This window comes from Gymnoscopelus braueri (assembly GCF_963280865.1).
Source record: "Gymnoscopelus braueri genome assembly, chromosome: 11".
Lineage (NCBI taxonomy): Eukaryota > Metazoa > Chordata > Actinopteri > Myctophiformes > Myctophidae > Gymnoscopelus > Gymnoscopelus braueri.
Window position 1 is genome coordinate 3,867,773 of NC_137613.1, and position 21,354 is coordinate 3,889,126.

Sequence of the window (21,354 nt, forward strand, 5' to 3'; positions counted from 1 at the left end):
AGCTTGATTATTCACGGCGGTCAGTAGGCGAGGCACTGACGATGGTCCTTTGACCCAAACGTTTGCTGCTGTACTTTTCACTTTTAGCACTTGGACCTCTTTATGAGCATGACAAAATAAAACACGAATATATTTGCTTAGTCTTTGTCTAAGGAGTTTTCCATATGTTTTTTTTGGTGTGTCTTTTCTTCAACCGTTTTTTCTTTTGTATAAAGATGTTAACATGGCTACCCATGGTCTGTAAATGATTACGTTATTACAATTCCCCCCCCCACCCCATAAAATGGTTGGAGGAGTCGAGATTTTATTTCACACTTGTAAGTTCTGTGGATATTTTAGTTTTTTTGATAACAAATATATGATCTATGTCGTTTACCCGATTAAAAGCATTATCAGGTTTTTATTAAAACAATGTCCACAGAGCTTTAAAAAAGTATTGAATAAAATATAGTTCCTCTAAAAATGATCTTAATTGTGAAACTTAATTACATTTTGCTCATGTACAGAGGGTTAATCCATAGGGTTATGTTTTCATCTGCCGTAGTTGTAGATCTTTGAAATGTGTAAATCAGTGTTTCTCAACCTTATTCTGGATCTGACCACTTAACATGGCAGCCGTGTTAAATGGACAGATGGGTGGGCCTTTTCAGAGCATGCTTTAAAGACCAATCAATCCATTGGAACAACTTAATGTAAGTTATTTATTTAGTATAACTTTTTTATATTAAATCAGATTTTTTTGCGCAGAGAACCACTGGTTTAAATTTCAACTAAATGTAAGTTGTATGTTAAACAAATGAGAAAAATAAATAAATGTATGCTAATACCTTTTTTCTTTGTTTTTCCCTACTTTATGGAATTGCTTCTTTTTTTATTTACTTTTTTAAATTTGTGTGAGCTTGTAGATCTTCACTCTAGTAGATTTTCATTCTTTTCTTTATGGAATTTCTTATTTAGCCTTTTCTTAAATTACATTCTTTTGAATGTTTCTGATTATTTTCGTGACATTGATCTTGTAGATCGGCTATTTTCACTTGTTATAATGTTTTTTGGACATCAACAATATTCCAATATGTCATATCTGCTCTATGCAGAACAAACCAATGTCAATTTCAAATGTATTTAATAAATTAATGTTCAATGAACTGTAATCCACGGGCCAATCACCTGCTGGAAGCTTTGATTGAATACTTAATAGGTTGGGGGGAGGGGTTATTTACTCATGACCCAAGAAAATGTGTCCACGACCCACTATTGAGACAGTCCTGACCCATAACTTGGGAAACAGCGGACCAGGGTCCATTTGGTTCCATGTGTTGCCTTAAGTATGAGGTTCTTTTGAAAAATTAACTTTTTATTTCTGTAAATGTGTTTTTCTTTCTTTTTAATTGTAGGAAACTAAAAGGAAAGAGGAATATTTACTGACTGTAGCTGGTCTCAAAAACAAAGCAAAACTGGCAGAAATAAAGACTCACTCCACAAACTCCTTTGACAGAGACCAAGAAAATCTATTTTTGTTTTATTTGTTTCATGTTCATAAAGTGCTCCAAGTGCTCCACGTGTAAATTGCAGCAACACTCGTCAGTGCTATATCATCAGATCTTATCATTTGCGGTTAAAGCTTCATCACGTCAATCCACATCACATATGACCATAGTGTATGCGTGGTGTAGTGTAGTGTAGTGTAGTATGTGATGTGGATTTATGTCTCGTATCATTTCGTGTAATTTGATTTGCGTCTTGTCTTATCATTTCACATCACTTAAGTCATTTGCAGGTAAGTTCATGTCAGTCCACATCACATATGACCATAGAAACTGTATGTGATGTGGATTTATGTGTTGTCATTTGCGGGTAAAGCTTGATAATTCTCGGCGGTCAGTAGGCGAGGCACTGACGATGGTCCTTTGACCCAAACGTTTGCTGCTGCACTTTTCACTTTTAGCACTTGAAGCTCTGTATGAGCATGAAAAAATAAAACGCTAATGTATTTGCTTAGTCTCTGTTTAAGGAGTTTTTCTTAAGGTTTTTGTGGAGTGAGTCTTTTCTTCAACCGGTTTTCCTTTTGTATAAAGATGGTAACATGGCTACCAATTTATAGTCTGTAAATGATTACATTATTACAATTTTCCACACAAAAAAATTGTTCGGAGGAGTCGAGATTTTATTTCACACTTGTAAGTTCTGTGGATATTTTTGTTTTTTTTATAACAAATATGATCTATATGTCGTTTACCCGATTAAAAGCATTATCAGGTTTTTATTAAAACGATGTCCACAGAGCTTTAAAAAAGTGAATAAAATATAGTTCCTCTAAAAATGGTCTTAATTGTGAAACTTAATTACATGTTGCTCATGTACAGAGGGTTCATCCATAGGGTTATGTTTTCATCTGCCGTAGTTGTAGATCTTTAATTAAATGTTGCTCATGTACAGTGTTAATCCATAGGGTTATGCTTTCATCTGCTGTAGTTGTAGATCTTTGAAATGTGTAAATCAGTGTTTCTCAGCCTTATTCTGGATCTGACCACTTAACATGGCAGCCGTGTTAAGTGGACAGATGGGTGGGCCTTTTCAGAGCATGCTTTAAAGACCAATCAATCCATTGGAACTGACTTAGTACTAAGTCATTTATTTGGTTTCACTTTTTTATATTAAATCTTAATGTTTTTGCCAATTATTTAGGCGGAGAACCACTGGTTTAAATTTCAACTAAATGTAAGTTGTATGTTAAACAAATGAGAAAAATAAATAAATGTATGCTAATACCTTTTTTCTTAGTTTTTCACTACTTTATGTAATTGCTTCTTTTTTTAAATATACTTTATGAAATTTGTGTGAGCTTGTAGATCTTCACTCTTGTAGATTTTCATTCTTTTCTTTTATGGAATTAGCATTTTCTTAAATTACATTCTTTAGAATGTTCTTAAATTACATTCTTTTGAATGTTTTTGATTATTTTCGTGACATTGATCTTGTAGATCGGCTAGTTTCACTTTTTATAAAGTTTTTTGGACGTCAACAATATTCCAATATGTCATATCTGCTCCGTGCAGAACAAACCAATGTCATTTTCAAATGTACTTACAACATTACAATGTTCAATGAACTGTAATCCACGGGCCAATCACCTGCTGGAAGCTTTGATTGAATACTTAATTAACAGGTTTGGGGATTTATTTATTCATGACGCAAGAAAATGTGTCCACGACCCACTTGAGTTCCGACCCATAACTTGGGAAACAGTGGACCAGGGTCCATTTGGTTCCATTTGTTGCCTTAAAGGTTCCTTTGAAAAATAAACTTTAATTCTTTAAATATTTGTATCATTTGTTTTAATTCTAGGAAAATAAAAGGAAAACAAAAACAAAGCAAAACTGGCAGAAAAAAAATACTCCCTCCACAAACTCAGACGGAGACAAAGAAAATCAATTTTTGTTTTATTTGTTTCATGTTCATAAAGTGCTCCAAGTGCTCAAAGTGAAAAGTGCAGCAACACACGTTTAGGTCATAGGACCATCGTCAGTGCTATATCATCAAATATGATCATTTGTGGTTAAAGCTTCATTACGTCAGTCCACATCACATATGACCATAGTGTATGTGTAGTGTAGTGTAGTGTAGTATGTGATGTGGACTTATGTCTAGTATCGTTTCGCGTAATTTGATTTGCGTCTCGTCTTATCATTTCACGTCACTTCAGTCATTTGCAGGTAAGTCTTCATCACGTCAGTCCACCTCACATATGACCATAGGCCCTGTATGTGATGTGGATTTATGTGTTGTCATTTGCGGGTAAAGCTTCATTATTCACGCCGGTCAGTAGGCGAGGCACTGACGATGGTCTTTTGACCCAAACGTTTGCTGCTGCACTTTTTACTTTTAGCACTTGGAGCACTTTATGAGCATGAACAAATAAAATGCAAATATATTTTCTTAGTCTCTGTCTAAGGAGTTTTCCTTAAGTTTTTTCTGGAGTGAAAACATGGCTACCTATTTATGGTCTGTTCATGAATTTTCTATGGAAAGTCATTTGGGATCAATATAAGTAGGAAAAAAAGGCTGTTATTCTAGTCTGGACTTGTCCTTTAACATGGCAGCCTTGTTAAGTGTATAAACTAAATTGGTAAATGGATGAACTGTGACGGTGAGTAGATGAGGGAGGTCAGCAAGAGTTTTTTTTGTGCAAATATTAATTTGAATATCTGTTAGTTTATTGTATGTATTATCTGTATTTTGTTTAGTTTTGTACTGTTAATTATTGACATGTATTTTTTTGCTATTTTCCTGTTTTCTTCTTGGTCGTCATGACTTCATAGGCCTGTCAAAATGACATAATCGCATTAGTCTTTGATGGATAATATCATTGGAAATTATGTAATATTTTCACAAAAAATATTTCAGTTGTAATGTATGTTTTGTTTTAACTTCCATTTATTGTATTTTAATGTTTTTTTTATTGTATTGTTTGTTTATTGCTTCTTTTTTAATAAAGGGGCTATATCACTAAACATTACATAATCTAATATCAATAGGCTCATTATCTGTAACTGTACAGCTGTGCTGCTTCAGGAATTCTATGTGACCAACAGCGTAACTCATCATTGTTGTAATGTGAAGAGACTCATCTTCAGACTCCACCTCAGCCTGTAGCACTTAGACGCATTTTGAGCTTGTAGATCTGTTATTTTCAAATAGCCAAAGTTTAAATAGGGTTAATGTTTGTATGTTTTGTAGTAATAATCAAAATCGACAAAGTAACTAAAGGTTTCAAATAATTGTAGTGGAGTAAAAGTACAATATTTGCCTCTGAGATGTGGTGGAGTAGAAGTAAAAGTACTGAAAATTGGAAATACTCCAGTAAAGTAAAAAATACCTCAGATGCTGGGTTCATTTGTTGACCTGGATCCCTATAGTTTCTATGTACAGATTATTCATTTATTATACTCTTTAGACTGCTAGGTTCTTGGTTTACCTGTGATCCTAGTTTACTGAGACACTACACTGTCTCTGCATTCTATGTATGTATTTACCTTGTTTATTGTAAGTCACTCTGGATAAAGAGTATAGATGAATATCTACATTGAAAATTGTGAAGTGACTTTACTGTTGAAATGTAAATGAATGAATGTTACCATGTGATTGTTTTACATGAGTGTGAATGTTGCCATGTGATTGTAAATAACAACACAAAAACAAAGGCTCTGGTGTGGTTCTCCTGGTTTACTGGGATGGGGTTCAATTCCCTGCAGTGCCCTACTCATAGTGTTGTATTTACCATTTATATGGTCTGTTTTATGTTTTATTCTTTATGTTCATTGTGTTGTATTTACCCTTACATGGTTTGTTTTATTCTTTGTTCTTAGTGTTGTATTTACCCTTATGTGGTTTATTTTATCTTTATGTTCATAATGTTGTATTTACCCTTACATGGTTTGTTTTATTATTTATGTTCATTGTGTTGTATTTACCCTTACATGGTTTGTTTTATTATTTATGTTCATTGTGTTGTATTTACCCTTACATGGTTTGTTTTATTTTTATATTCATTGTGTTGTATTTACCTAGTTTATTCTTTGTTCATTGTGTAGGGTTGGGATCCTTCATTATAATTGTTGATGACCAAATGGACCATTACAGGTCTGTAACTCTTTAGTGTACAAATGGAACCAAATGGACCCGTTATGGTGGTCCTTGGTCCAGTTTGAGGACCACTGGAATTGTAATGGTTTATCAGACGTGAAGTCCACACACCAGCTCTGACAGAGTGATGGATACGGTTCCAAATGCTAACGCAGCTACAAGCTCTAAGCCTGACTCAAAGTGGGGTCCGGGGACCCCCAGGGGTCCTTGGGGGGATTTCAGGGGGTTCCCAGCTAAAGTAGTTAAGGTAGCATCATAAAAATTTTAACCACTGTATCCATTTATATTATAAAATAGCAGATCTACAAGCTCACGCGCTGTGAGCTTGGACATCTGCTATTTTTGAACATTTTCGAAGGCCCACTCTTGTCCCCCGACGGCCAGGACGCGCTCGCCTTTTTCGCCGTTTCCCTGCCGAGACAAAGGGAAGATCTCCCACCACCCAGCTGGGTGGAGGGTTTTCCGCAAAAAAGTCCGGAATTCTGTGTGCGATCGCTGTGCTGATGTCCAGAAGTGCTTGTCTGTCATATCTCCTTAGACACCCGACGGTGTAGGAAAAAAAGAAAAGGCTTAAAAATACTAAAAAGGAGAAATGCTGCCACGCTGAGGAGCGTGTACGGAAGCAGCCTTCCCACTCTATTGGCGCTCCCATATAATGTCACATGTGTACTTTTTATAGAATATCATATCAGAAGACAGAGCCTCGCAGCGTAAAGAATATTTATACCCTTCCAGTCAGAGCTCCTATGTCTTGTCCGTCCCGATAGAGCGAGCTCTGAAAGCACAGAGATGACCGAAAGGAGCCTTGCCTTTTAGGGAAGTGTGTTGTTAGGCTTATGTTCTAACATTAATCGAGTATTGATTCCAAGTCCTTGGAATCTATAAGCGAATAGTAGTTGCCCCTCCCTACCGGCGTCTATAAGGTATATGTTGCATTCTGACTTTGACTCTTGCCTTGAAGACGACTGTGTCCGCCGGGATATGACTCTTGTCTGGAAGGGTATAACTATTCTCTACGCTGCACGGCTCTGTCTTTTGATATTTTATGACATTCTAGTCATTAAATTCATGCAATAATAATCCTGAAGTCGTAAAGACTGCTAATTTGGGGTGTGGCGATCAAGCTCAGCGTAGCCATTTAGCACAAATATAATATTTGAGTTGATATAACAAATATATTAAATTAATCATGAATAAAAAGTACATGTAGTACTAACTACAATTATTTGAGTAAATCATGGTTATCGATTTACAGAAGTACAAGTAAGTAAAAGGTTTCAGTTCTGAATACATCTGACTTTTGAGTTTGGTAATCTATATATAGAAGTACAAAAGTACAAAAAGTTCAAGTTCTGATTTCTTAACTTTAATACAAACTTTTTAGGTAAATGATTGCCTGAAAAGTTTTGAGTATTGATACTTTTACTTAAGTAAAACATTTGAGTACTGGAACACTGTATAAATTAAGCTGATAAATTGATTTGAGTTTGTCGCCTACCTGAACATGTTTATTAAAGAGCTGGAGAGACTTAGCCTGGTAAACCCTCCCTCCGGAAATCTCATTTCTATTTGATTCCAGGAGTGAGTCTGGCCTTATCGCCCATTCTGCAATATTGGCTGTGTATGCCAAACCTGTGCCAAACGGCCGAGCCTATCAGCGTCGTCGCTCATTGTTCTGTGATTGACAGCTTACGTTGGCCAATCAGGTGGCGAGTTCGAGTGAGCCCAAAACATGAACGGCAGCCATCTTTTTCTTGTGCGCTATAATCTCCGCTATTTTTTTACTTCTAAAAGCTCTCTAACTTCTATTTTGAGGCACGGAATTTACTTATAAGATATCGTTTGGATAGAATTTAGTTGTTTAACTTCATACATGTGGTCAATTAATCATGACAGAGCCTATTTAATTTTTTTTTTTTAGAGAACCGGTAGGGGCAGGCAGTGACACCCATGTATCCGAATAAGGCAACCCATTTTGGGCATTCGCCGTCTCAAAAGTCCCGTTGCGTCACATTAGACTGGTGAACTGCTGATTGGCTGAAGGGGATAAATTATCATTGGCTGAAGGGGTTGTCAGTCAACGTTATTACTCCCGCCCAACTCCAGCCCACAGCCAATATTGCAGAATGGGCGATAAGGCCAGACTCACTCCTGGAATCAAATAGAAATGAGATTTCCGGAGGGAGGGTTTACCAGGCTAGGAGAGACTGGGAGACTCCTGTTACTGAAAAACACAAGTTGAAAATAACTTTATACTTAACTTTTTATTCTTGGGGGAAACATTCGTCAAAAATAGCAGATCGACAAGGCTAGAAGCTTGTAGATCTTCATTTGTTGTTTCTGGTTTATTATTGTTGTTGAAGGCAACTGTTCATCACACAGCTCATCACATTAAGACTTATTTAAGGCAACCACCACCATTGTATTGTGAAGTAATTGTAGTATTAGTCTGTAGTAAATTCTGAAGAACAGCCACAACGGAAACCTGTGATCAGTGTTGCCACGTCTGCTTATTATAAGTGACTTTGGGCTTATAAATAGTGGTGGTTGTCTTTTTTTGGGCTTCCTTCCTAAATGTTGTTTAAACGTAACTGAGTTGGACATTTTGAGGATGATACACGAAAGAAGTTGTTTAAACCGGTGGTTCTCAAACTTCAATTTTTTGGAACCATTACATACTCTGGGCATGACTACTTCCTGGAACTGAAAAAAACTATAATACTCGGGGCATGACTAATTCCTGGACATTTTTCCAGTTCCAGGAATTAGTCATGCCCCGAGTATGTAATGGTTTTTTGGAACCATTACATACTCTGGGCATGACTACTTCCTGGAACTGAAAAAAACTATAATACTCGGGGCATGACTAATTCCTGGACATTTTTCCACTTCCAGGAATTAGTCATGCCCCGAGTATGTAATGGTTTTTTGGAACCATTACATACTCTGGGCATGACTACTTCCTGGAACTGAAAAAAACTATAATACTCGGGCATGACTAATTCCTGGACATTTTTCCAGTTCCAGGAATTAGTCATGCCCTGAGTATGTAATGGTTTTTTGGAACCATTACATACTCTGGGCATGACTACTTCCTGGAACTGAAAAAAACTATAATACTCGGGGCATGACTAATTCCTGGACATTTTTCCAGTTCCAGGAATTAGTCATGCCCTGAGTATGTAATGGTTTTTTGGAACCATTACATACTCTGGGCATGACTACTTCCTGGAACTGAAAAAAACTATAATACTCGGGGCATGACTAATTCCTGGACATTTTTCCAGTTCCAGGAATTAGTCATGCCCCGAGTATGTAATGGTTTTTTGGAACCATTACATACTCTGGGCATGACTACTTCCTGGAACTGAAAAAAACTATAATACTCGGGGCATGACTAATTCCTGGACATTTTTCCACTTCCAGGAATTAGTCATGCCCCGAGTATGTAATGGTTTTTTGGAACCATTACATACTCTGGGCATGACTACTTCCTGGAACTGAAAAAAACTATAATACTCGGGGCATGACTAATTCCTGGACATTTTTCCAGTTCCAGGAATTAGTCATGCCCCGAGTATGTAATGGTTTTTTGGAACCATTACATACTCTGGGCATGACTACTTCCTGGAACTGAAAAAAACTATAATACTCGGGGCATGACTAATTCCTGGACATTTTTCCAGTTCCAGGAATTAGTCATGCCCTGAGTATGTAATGGTTTTTTGGAACCATTACATACTCTGGGCATGACTACTTCCTGGAACTGAAAAAAACTATAATACTCGGGGCATGACTAATTCCTGGACATTTTTCCAGTTCCAGGAATTAGTCATGCCCCGAGTATGTAATGGTTTTTTGGAACCATTACATACTCTGGGCATGACTACTTCCTGGAACTGAAAAAAACTATAATACTCGGGGCATGACTAATTCCTGGACATTTTTCCAGTTCCAGGAATTAGTCATGCCCCGAGTATGTAATGGTTTTTTGGAACCATTACATACTCTGGGCATGACTACTTCCTGGAACTGAAAAAAACTATAATACTCGGGGCATGACTAATTCCTGGACATTTTTCCACTTCCAGGAATTAGTCATGCCCCGAGTATGTAATGGTTTTTTGGAACCATTACATACTCTGGGCATGACTACTTCCTGGAACTGAAAAAAACTTTAATACTCCGGGCATGACTAATTCCTGGACATTTTTCCAGTTCCAGGAATTAGTCATGCCCCGAGTATGTAATGGTTTTTTGGAACCATTACATACTCTGGGCATGACTACTTCCTGGAACTGAAAAAAACTATAATACTCGGGGCATGACTAATTCCTGGAAATTTTTCCACTTCCAGGAATTAGTCATGCCCCGAGTATGTAATGGTTTTTTGGAACCATTACATACTCTGGGCATGACTACTTCCTGGAACTGAAAAAAACTATAATACTCGGGGCATGACTAATTCCTGGACATTTTTCCACTTCCAGGAATTAGTCATGCCCCGAGTATGTAATGTTTTTTTGGAACCATTACATACTCTGGGCATGACTACTTCCTGGAACTGAAAAAAACTATAATACTCGGGGCATGACTAATTCCTGGACATTTTTCCACTTCCAGGAATTAGTCATGCCCCGAGTATGTAATGGTTTTTTGGAATCATTACATACTCTGGGCATGACTACTTCCTGGAACTGAAAAAAACTATAATACTCGGGGCATGACTAATTCCTGGACATTTTTCCACTTCCAGGAATTAGTCATGCCCCGAGTATGTAATGGTTTTTTGGAACCATTACATACTCTGGGCATGACTACTTCCTGGAACTGAAAAAAACTTTAATACTCCGGGCATGACTAATTCCTGGACATTTTTCCAGTTCCAGGAATTAGTCATGCCCCGAGTATGTAATGGTTTTTTGGAACCATTACATACTCTGGGCATGACTACTTCCTGGAACTGAAAAAAACTATAATACTCGGGGCATGACTAATTCCTGGAAATTTTTCCACTTCCAGGAATTAGTCATGCCCCGAGTATGTAATGGTTTTTTGGAACCATTACATACTCTGGGCATGACTACTTCCTGGAACTGAAAAAAACTATAATACTCGGGGCATGACTAATTCCTGGACATTTTTCCACTTCCAGGAATTAGTCATGCCCCGAGTATGTAATGTTTTTTTGGAACCATTACATACTCTGGGCATGACTACTTCCTGGAACTGAAAAAAACTATAATACTCGGGGCATGACTAATTCCTGGACATTTTTCCACTTCCAGGAATTAGTCATGCCCCGAGTATGTAATGGTTTTTTGGAATCATTACATACTCTGGGCATGACTACTTCCTGGAACTGAAAAAAACTATAATACTCGGGGCATGACTAATTCCTGGACATTTTTCCAGTTCCAGGAATTAGTCATGCCCCGAGTATGTAATGGTTTTTTGGAACCATTACATACTCTGGGCATGACTACTTCCTGGAACTGAAAAAAACTATAATACTCGGGGCATGACTAATTCCTGGACATTTTTCCACTTCCAGGAATTAGTCATGCCCCGAGTATGTAATGGTTTTTTGGAACCATTACATACTCTGGGCATGACTACTTCCTGGAACTGAAAAAAACTATAATACTCGGGGCATGACTAATTCCTGGACATTTTTCCAGTTCCAGGAATTAGTCATGCCCCGAGTATGTAATGTTTTTTTGGAACCATTACATACTCTGGGCATGACTACTTACTGGAACTGAAAAAAACTATAATACTCGGGGCATGACTAATTCCTGGACATTTTTCCAGTTCCAGGAATTAGTCATGCCCTGAGTATGTAATGGTTTTTTGGAACCATTACATACTCTGGGCATGACTACTTCCTGGAACTGAAAAAAACTATAATACTCGGGGCATGACTAATTCCTGGACATTTTTCCAGTTCCAGGAATTAGTCATGCCCCGAGTATGTAATGGTTTTTTGGAACCATTACATACTCTGGGCATGACTACTTCCTGGAACTGAAAAAAACTATAATACTCCGGGCATGACTAATTCCTGGACATTTTTCCAGTTCCAGGAATTAGTCATGCCCCGAGTATGTAATGGTTTTTTGGAACCATTACATACTCTGGGCATGACTACTTCCTGGAACTGAAAAAAACTATAATACTCGGGGCATGACTAATTCCTGGACATTTTTCCAGTTCCAGGAATTAGTCATGCCCCGAGTATGTAATGGTTTTTTGGAACCATTACATACTCTGGGCATGACTACTTCCTGGAACTGAAAAAAACTATAATACTCGGGGCATGACTAATTCCTGGACATTTTTCCACTTCCAGGAATTAGTCATGCCCCGAGTATGTAATGGTTTTTTGGAACCATTACATACTCTGGGCATGACTACTTCCTGGAACTGAAAAAAACTTTAATACTCCGGGCATGACTAATTCCTGGACATTTTTCCAGTTCCAGGAATTAGTCATGCCCCGAGTATGTAATGGTTTTTTGGAACCATTACATACTCTGGGCATGACTACTTCCTGGAACTGAAAAAAACTATAATACTCGGGGCATGACTAATTCCTGGAAAATTTTCCACTTCCAGGAATTAGTCATGCCCCGAGTATGTAATGGTTTTTTGGAACCATTACATACTCTGGGCATGACTACTTCCTGGAACTGAAAAAAACTATAATACTCGGGGCATGACTAATTCCTGGACATTTTTCCACTTCCAGGAATTAGTCATGCCCCGAGTATGTAATGTTTTTTTGGAACCATTACATACTCTGGGCATGACTACTTCCTGGAACTGAAAAAAACTATAATACTCGGGGCATGACTAATTCCTGGACATTTTTCCACTTCCAGGAATTAGTCATGCCCCGAGTATGTAATGGTTTTTTGGAATCATTACATACTCTGGGCATGACTACTTCCTGGAACTGAAAAAAACTATAATACTCGGGGCATGACTAATTCCTGGACATTTTTCCACTTCCAGGAATTAGTCATGCCCCGAGTATGTAATGGTTTTTTGGAACCATTACATACTCTGGGCATGACTACTTCCTGGAACTGAAAAAAACTATAATACTCGGGGCATGACTAATTCCTGGACATTTTTCCACTTCCAGGAATTAGTCATGCCCCGAGTATGTAATGTTTTTTTGGAACCATTACATACTCTGGGCATGACTACTTCCTGGAACTGAAAAAAACTATAATACTCGGGGCATGACTAATTCCTGGACATTTTTCCACTTCCAGGAATTAGTCATGCCCCGAGTATGTAATGGTTTTTTGGAACCATTACATACTCTGGGCATGACTACTTCCTGGAACTGAAAAAAACTATAATACTCGGGGCATGACTAATTCCTGGACATTTTTCCAGTTCCAGGAATTAGTCATGCCCAGAGTATGTAATGGTGCTTCACTTATTTACAGGTTGAAGATAAAGTGTAAACAGACTAGTGACAAGTTAAAGACTTTTAACATCTTTTTAATACCTTTAAAAGACTCACAAAAGAAAATGTGACAAATGTGTAATGTTTTGGAAGTATTTTAAATATACAAGGGGGAGAAAATGAGGGACATAAAATGAACAGTCTGATAAGAATGTTACTGTAGTGTGTGGCAACAAACTACCGTAACAGACTACAACAGCAGACTACAACAACCTGCAATCAGCAGACACCGCAGGGAATTGAACCCCGTCCTAGTAAACCAGGAGTTCCATACCAGCGTCTTTTGCTTCTTGACTTATTTACAGGTTGAAGATAAAGTGTAGACAGACTATCTGCTCATTTTTTTAATTCTAAATTGACAAGTTAAAGACTTTTAACATATTTGTAGTAGCTTAAAAAAAAGCTGTCATTTTAAAATAAATCTCAAAAGGATATCAAAAACTGATATCAGATGGGGGTCTGTGGCCAAACACATTAATCTTGGGGTCCTTGACATGAAAATGTTTGAGAAACTGGTTTAAACAACATTTAGGAAGGAGGCCCAAATAAGCAACTACAATTTAGAAACAAGCCCAAAAAACGACAACCACCACTATATATAAGCCACTTTGCAAACAAACAAGCCCAAAGTCACTTAAAATAAGCAGACATGGCAACAATGATCACAGGTTTTCCATTGTTGATGTTTTTCAGAATTTACTACAGACTAATACTACAATTACTTCACAATACAATGGTGGTTGCCTTCAACAACTATAATAAACCAGAAACAACAAATTAAGTCACTAGTCAGTGTGTTTGTCGACATCACTCAACTGCGGTGGAGCCAGCTAGCCAGACAGCCAACTCAACCCAACCAGGGAACCAGGGAGGCGTGTGAAGAGGTTAAATTGCGTGACTCTCACTCTCAAAGGATGAGACTTGGCAGCAGGCTCCTGCCTGACAAGTAATAATCTGTCTGAAATTGGTCCGTGTTCATTGAAGATGTGCATTGTTGTGCCGTGCGTTCAGCTAGGTTTCCATTGTACATCGTTTGGCGGGCGGTATCACGCACCAAAAATAGCCGATCTACAAGCTCACAACGCCTCGCGTTGCGACGCGTTGTGAGCTTGTAAATCGGCTATAATTCTGCGCACGCACTGCACAGGGCTCAATTAAGTAAACTTTACTGTCTGCAGGTGCGGGCCAACGGATGCGCAAGGATTTCTACAGTTTACAGGCAGAGCAGAGGAGACTAGGGGGCATTCTTACAACACTAAAGGCTGCATTCCAGTTCAGGAGAGTAAGACAGGGGGCAATTCTCTTGAACGTGGAGAAAGGGCATTTGTTGTTTTTTTCACCATTATAAATGCTGCATCCATGGTTTGGCGAGGGCACTTTTTACCGACAGACATAAAAGGGCAGGGGCTCAAGCCCCCTTTGATGTCTATGTGTGCACGTGCATGCTGTTAGTTCCAATATAAGTGCGTAGAATATATTTAATAAACAAGACACAATCAATTCTTTAGGGAAAATGTAGGCTGCCCTAAATGTAGGCTGCCCTAGAGCCCAGAGATATCTGGTCTAGAGGGGCGCATTCAAAAGCTCCGGAGAAAACATCCGCTGGCTCCCATTGGTTCACCGATCTGTCCGTCAGCCCCACGTCCCTCCTCCTCCCAGAGCCCTGACGTCACAACATTTGGAGCGACGCCCACTGCACTCTTGGGTTGTGTTGGGGAAATGAAAGGAACATAAAAGCCTGGAGATGGAGGCTAGGGACAATGTGAACGCAGTCCCTTACACCTCACAATGGTCCTGCTCCACTTTGTAAACCTGGTTTTAACGGAATGTGTTATTATTACACATGAATTCTACATCTACTTCTGGGGGGGTCCCTGGAACAACATATTTTGAGATGGGGGTCCGCGGCCAAATGCATGTCATTTTGGGGGTCCTTGACATGAAAAAAGAACCACTGATATTATAGCAATATAAGTTTTTTCAAAAAACTGATAGGATTTAGAAGACATTTGTAGAATCCCCAGAAAAAAATCCCTAAAAAAAAGATTTGAGTTACAAATGTTAGCTTTAAAAATATATATATATTCAAAGATTTGCACAAAGATTTTCATGATTAAAAAAAAAAATAGCAGATCTACAAGCTCATAGCGCGCCACTCGGTATTTTTGAATAGCCAAATAAATGTGAAAATGACCCAGATGCGTTCCCGGTCTTAATGGGGTATTTAGACGTATTTCATCCCGAGGGGGAAATGTGTTTTTCAGCTTCACCCAGCTGAGTGCTGCCATCAAGAGGACACAACGGGTATGGGAAGCCTTCTGCGGTCAGTTTGCCCTGAATGACCCCAAGTAGAAACTTAAAGATCTGCTGCTTACATTAACCCATTCAATCAGGGAACGCATCTCTGTCATTTTAAGATTTCTTGGGCTATTCAAAAATAGCAGATCTACAAGCTCATAGCGTGGCACCGATGAGCTATGAGCTTGTAGATCTGCTATTTTTTGTACATTTTTTATTTTGTTTTGCAAATCTCTGAACATATATATATATATATATATATATATATATATATATATATATATATATATATTTTTTAAAGCAAACATTTGTAACTCAAATCTTTGCTTCTGGGGGATTCTACAAATGTCTTCTAAATCTTAGTTTTTTGAAAAACGTATGTTGCTATAATATCAGTGGTTCTCAAACTTTTTCATGTCAAGGACCCCCAAAATTATACGTATTTGGCCACGGACCCACATCTCAAAATATGTTGTTCCAGGGACCCCCCCCAGAAGCAAAGATTTGAGGTAAAAATGTTCGCTTTGAAATATATATTTATTCACACTCCCTGGGTTGTCAAAAACACAATCTACACAAAGAGCAGAATAGTAAATTATTTTGTTCTCTTTCTTTGTTCTTATGAGACCTCATTATCTTAATTTCTTCTTCATAATATCTTACAACGTACCTAAGGATATAGTAGCCTACTTCAAATACAACCCCTTCCTTTTTATAACAGTAGGCCTACTGGACTATGCTCTGAGACAAGCTATGAAAGGAACGATGAGCTCGGCTTCACTATCACGCCGAGAAGGTCAACGAGACACCCTGCAGAAACCCTGACAGACCTGGACTACGCTGACGACATCTGCCTGCTATCTGACCACGTAGAGCAGGCACAGGAGCTCTTGTCCAGAGTGGAGTTGGAGTGTGCTAGGGTTGGCCTCATGCTAAATGCAAAGAAAACCGAGGTCATGACCTCTAACATCCCCCAAGAACATCCGCCCCTAACAACAACAGAAGGCACTGTGCTAAAGGAGGTCAGTGACTTTAAATACCTGGGCGCATGGGTCGGCTCCACAGAAAAGGACCTTAAGGTGAGGAAAGCACTTGCCTGGAGAGCTCTTAATGGCATGACCAGTGTGTGGAAATCCAACCTCCCCCGACGCATCAAGATCAGTTTCTTCTCTGCAACTGTGGAGTCCGTTCTCCTCTACGGCTGTGAATGCTGGACACTAAAGCAAGCCCTACAGAAGTCCCTGGACGGGTGCTACACCAGAATGTTACGTGTGGTACTGAACATCAACCAGATGAGCACATTACCACAACAAAAGTCTGTACAGGGCACTACCAAGTGTATCAGAAAAGATAGCAGTCAGCTAGATGAGACTAGCCGGCCACTGCCACCGGCACAGAGAATTCCCGGTCAAAAAGCTCGTACTGTGGGAACCAACACACAGGCATCGCTCAAAAGGACGTCCCATACCTACCTACGTGGATGTACTAAGGAAAGATGCTGGTGCAGAAAGCACAAAGGAGCTGGCCAGATGTATGGAGAACCGAGATGACTGGAGACTCCGATGGAGGGCTCGTCTGAGGACGACGTAGAGAGAGAGAGAGAGATAGTCTTTGACAACAAAACACCTCCACTAATGAAATGAATCAGTACACATCAAATGGTCAGTATCATGTCAGCATCATGTGATTTGTGACTTGGTCAGTACCATGTCTGTATCATGTCAGCATCTTGGTCAGTATCATGTCTGTATCATGTCAGCATCTTGGTCAATATCCTGGTCAGCATCATGTCAGTATGTCAGTATCATGTCAATGTTTTGGTCAATATCCTGGTCAATATCCCGGTCAGTATCATGTCAATATCTTAGTCAGTATCTTGGTCAATATCCTGGTCAATATCCTGGTCAGTATCATGTCAATATCTTAGTCAGTATCTTGGTCAATATCTTGGTCAATATCTTGGTCATTATATTGGTCAGTATCATGTCAGTATCACAGTCAGTATCATGTCAGTATCACAACACAAATTAACAAACATGAATTATTTACAAATGAATAATTTTACTTTTAGCTATACTATAAATAATCCTTATTAACCTTTTATACACCATTTTAAAATATTCCCCTTTTAAACCATTAATTTGCATCTCTAATGTATTTAAAATGTAAATTATAACCATCCAGGTACTTGTAGCTAAAACAAACCATTAGTGTCTGAAGACACTCAAACCAAATGGTTTTCATGTCACAAAATAAGAAGAATGACCCTTTAATGTGTTGAGGAGTCTGGGCCACGTTCACTGACTAGTTCTCTGTGGACTGACATTCTGGGAAGATTGTAAAAGACAAATAATGCAAAACAAGAGGCTGAAATACTGTTCTATCTCAGCTCTCATAGACAGTCTGTCTATCTGGAGAAGACAATGTTTCATATCCTTCAGTATTACATGTTTTTATCAACATGAACTTATTATTTATGCATAAACATGAATTAACATTATTCCATACTTCTGCTCTGACAACAGTTAATACTGTATTGACTTACTAGAAAGACACTTTACAAGACCCTACTGGAGAGAATTAACTCATTTATCAACACCAACAATAAACATTTATCAACACAAAAGGTAGACTAACATATTAACAACTCTTACACTGCCAGGGTTTTTCTAAAATAGTTTGCCACCTCTGCCAGCATGTTTCCAGGTAAAACATAGGACGTTCCCTGTTTATTTTTTAACATTGAAGTGAATGGAGCAGCAACTTTTTGGAAAATGTTATTTCCTGGTTATTTGAGAAGAACGAAAAAACAGAAAAATAAAATAAAATAAAGAATAATTTTAGAATTTTTTTTATTTTGTTTTTTATTTAAAAAAATAACGTTTATAAACGTTGTTGGCAGTATAAGAGTTAACCCTTTAAGACCGGGAACGCATCTGTGTGTCATTTTAACATTTCTTTGGCTATTCAAAAATAGCAGATATACAAGCTCATTGCCGCGCTATGAGCCTGTAGATCTGCTATTTTTGAAATATCGTGAACATTACAAATTCTAGGGTTCAACATTTTTGAGAGCCACTGATATTATAGCAACATATGTTTTAAAAAAAAAATGTTTCAGAAGACATTTGTAGAATCCCCCAGAAGCAAAGAATATAAGTTACAGAATGTTACCTTTAAAAATATATATTCAAAGACCCACGATTTCCCCCAAAAATAGCAGATCTACAAGCTCATAACGCGGCACTCGGTGCCGCGCTATGAGCTTGTAGATCTGCTATTTTTGAATAGCCCAAAGAAATGTAAAAAAAATGACACAGATGCGTTCCCGGTCCTGATGGATTAAACACACAACAGGAGCTTTAAACACTAAAGGCAGAAACACAAATACTGTAAAAGTGAAACAAACCAAAACACAGAGGTGTGTAGGTGTGTGTGTGTGTGTGTGTGTGTGTGTGTGTGTGTGTGTGAGCAGCAGTAATGGCTGCCATCAATCTGACTGCTTAGACCTTTAGATTCAACTACACACAATAAACTAAAACACAATAACCACATTTCTGGTAAAACCCTCAAGACAAGCTTTGTTTTACATCACAGAGCTTATTTTGAACATGTTTTATGTTCTAATACTTTATTTACCTGAACAAACAGGGACAAACTGATGTTGTTCTTTCTCTCTTCCTTGAAGAATGACGTCACCTGACCACCTGGAACTACCTGTGTCTCTCAGAGGTGGAGTCGCCCCCTTGTGGTGAAACGTGGGATAGGTATTTTCCTACTGCTCATTCAAAGACACAATAAGGCTCTTAAACATACAAGAAACATACAAACACAAAGTGTGTGTGTGTGTGTGTGTGTGTGTGTGTGTGTGTGTGTGTGTGTGTGTGTGTGTGTGTGTGTGTGTGTGTGTGTGTGTGTGTGTGTGTGTGTGTGTGTGTGTTAGACTCTATATGGACACTTGTGTTACATATAAATATCATCCTTTGGTAGAACATATTAAGGTTTTAGGATTCTATCAACTTATTGTCCTTGTGTTAGTTAACCCTTTAAGACCCTTTAATGACTTCTAAATCCTAACAGTTTTATGAAAAAATCTGTTTCTATATCATTGGTGCTCAAAACATTTTCATGTCAAGGACCCCCAAAATGATATGTATTTGGCCGTGGACCCCCATCTCAAAACATGTTGTTCCAGGGACCCCCAGAAGCACAGATGGGAGTTAAAAATTATCGCTTGCAAAAAAAAAAATGAAAAAGGGTTTTAACCCTTTAAGACCGGGAACACATCTGTGTTATTGAAGATTTCTTTGGCTATTCCAAAATAGCAGATGTTCAAGCTCATAGTGCGGCATCGAGTGCCGCGCTATGAGCTAAATCTGCTATTTTTGTATAGCAGAATTTTGAATCTGGTACAACTTCTGGGGGATTCCTGGAACAAAATATTTTTAGATGGGGGTCCACGGCCAAATATACATGTTTGAGAACCACTGATATTATAGCAACATATATGTTTAAAAAAAACTGTTAGGATTCAGAAGACCAAAGATTTAAGTTAAAAATGTTACCTTTAAAAATATATATTTTCAAAGACCCACGATTTCCCCCAAAAAATAGCAGATCTACAAGCTCATAGTGCGGCACTCGGTGCCGCACTATGAGCTTGTAGATCTGCTATTTTTGAATAGCCCAAAGAAATGTAAAACAAATGACACAGATGCGTTCCCGGTCCTGATGGATTAAACACACAACAGGAGCTTTAAACACTAAAGGCAGAAACACAAATACTGTAAAAGTGAAACAAACCAAAACACAGGTGTGTGTATGTGTGTGTGTGTGTGTGTGTGTGTGTGTGTGTGTGTGTGTGTGTGTGTGTGTGTGTGTGTGTGTGTGTGTGTGTGTGTGTGTGTGTGTGTGTGTGTGTGCGTGCGTGCGTGCGTGCGTGCGTGCGTGTGTGTGAGCAGCAGTAATGGCTGCCATCAATCTGACTGCTTAGACCTTTAGATTCAACTACACACAATAAACTAAAACACAATCACCACATTTCTGGTAAAACCCTCAAGACAAGCTTTGTTTTACATCACAGAGCTTATTTTGAACATGTTTTATGTTCTAATACTTTATTTACCTGAACAAACAGGGACAAACTCATAGACATATAAAGGTAGACGCCTCCTTCGGCTCTGAGGCATTGGTATCTCGGGCGCCATTTTAGCGTAGGAAAGCTTCCCTGAAGCTTCCGCGTGTGTCACAGAAGGGGGCGTTCGGTAGGCCAATCAGAGCCAGGTGGGGGCGGGTCTTTTTGTAACCTTAACCCTTTAAAAGGCAGCAGCTGCGCACTGCGCAGCATCCAGTTAGTTGGAACTTGGAAAAACTCCACACTCTGGATTTGTGCAATAATAAATCGTCTTTTACTGCAGTTTAAACAGGTTCCTAGAGACATGGTCTTTCAAAGTTGATAGCTCTGTTCTGACCTGAATAGCTAACATTAAGGATGTTGGATAAAGGCAATTCTGCAATGTGGTCAGCATATTTCATGTAGTCTGTCAGTGAATGGAGATAAACATATTTTGTGACTATTACTGTTACTTGAAAGTATTTTGGTATGAAAATATGCAATTTAGATGTAACCAAATATAGGCCTACGCCTACTGGATCCATAACTCCACGTCTCGCATTTGTGACAAACTTAACCGCTTGAAAATAGGTTGAAAATTCAGGAGTTGTGATGATTGTGATGATTTTAATTGTGGAGAGACCGTCTGCTTCAATGGACATAAATGCATTAGAACAGTGGTTTTCAACCTTTTTCATATCAAGGTCCATTATTTATTCGGCATTTGAGCCACGGAACACCGTTTGATGAGCTTTAGCCTCTCACACCCAAAACTTAGAATATGTTGTTATCGTTCGATAAGATGCTGTCAAAATAA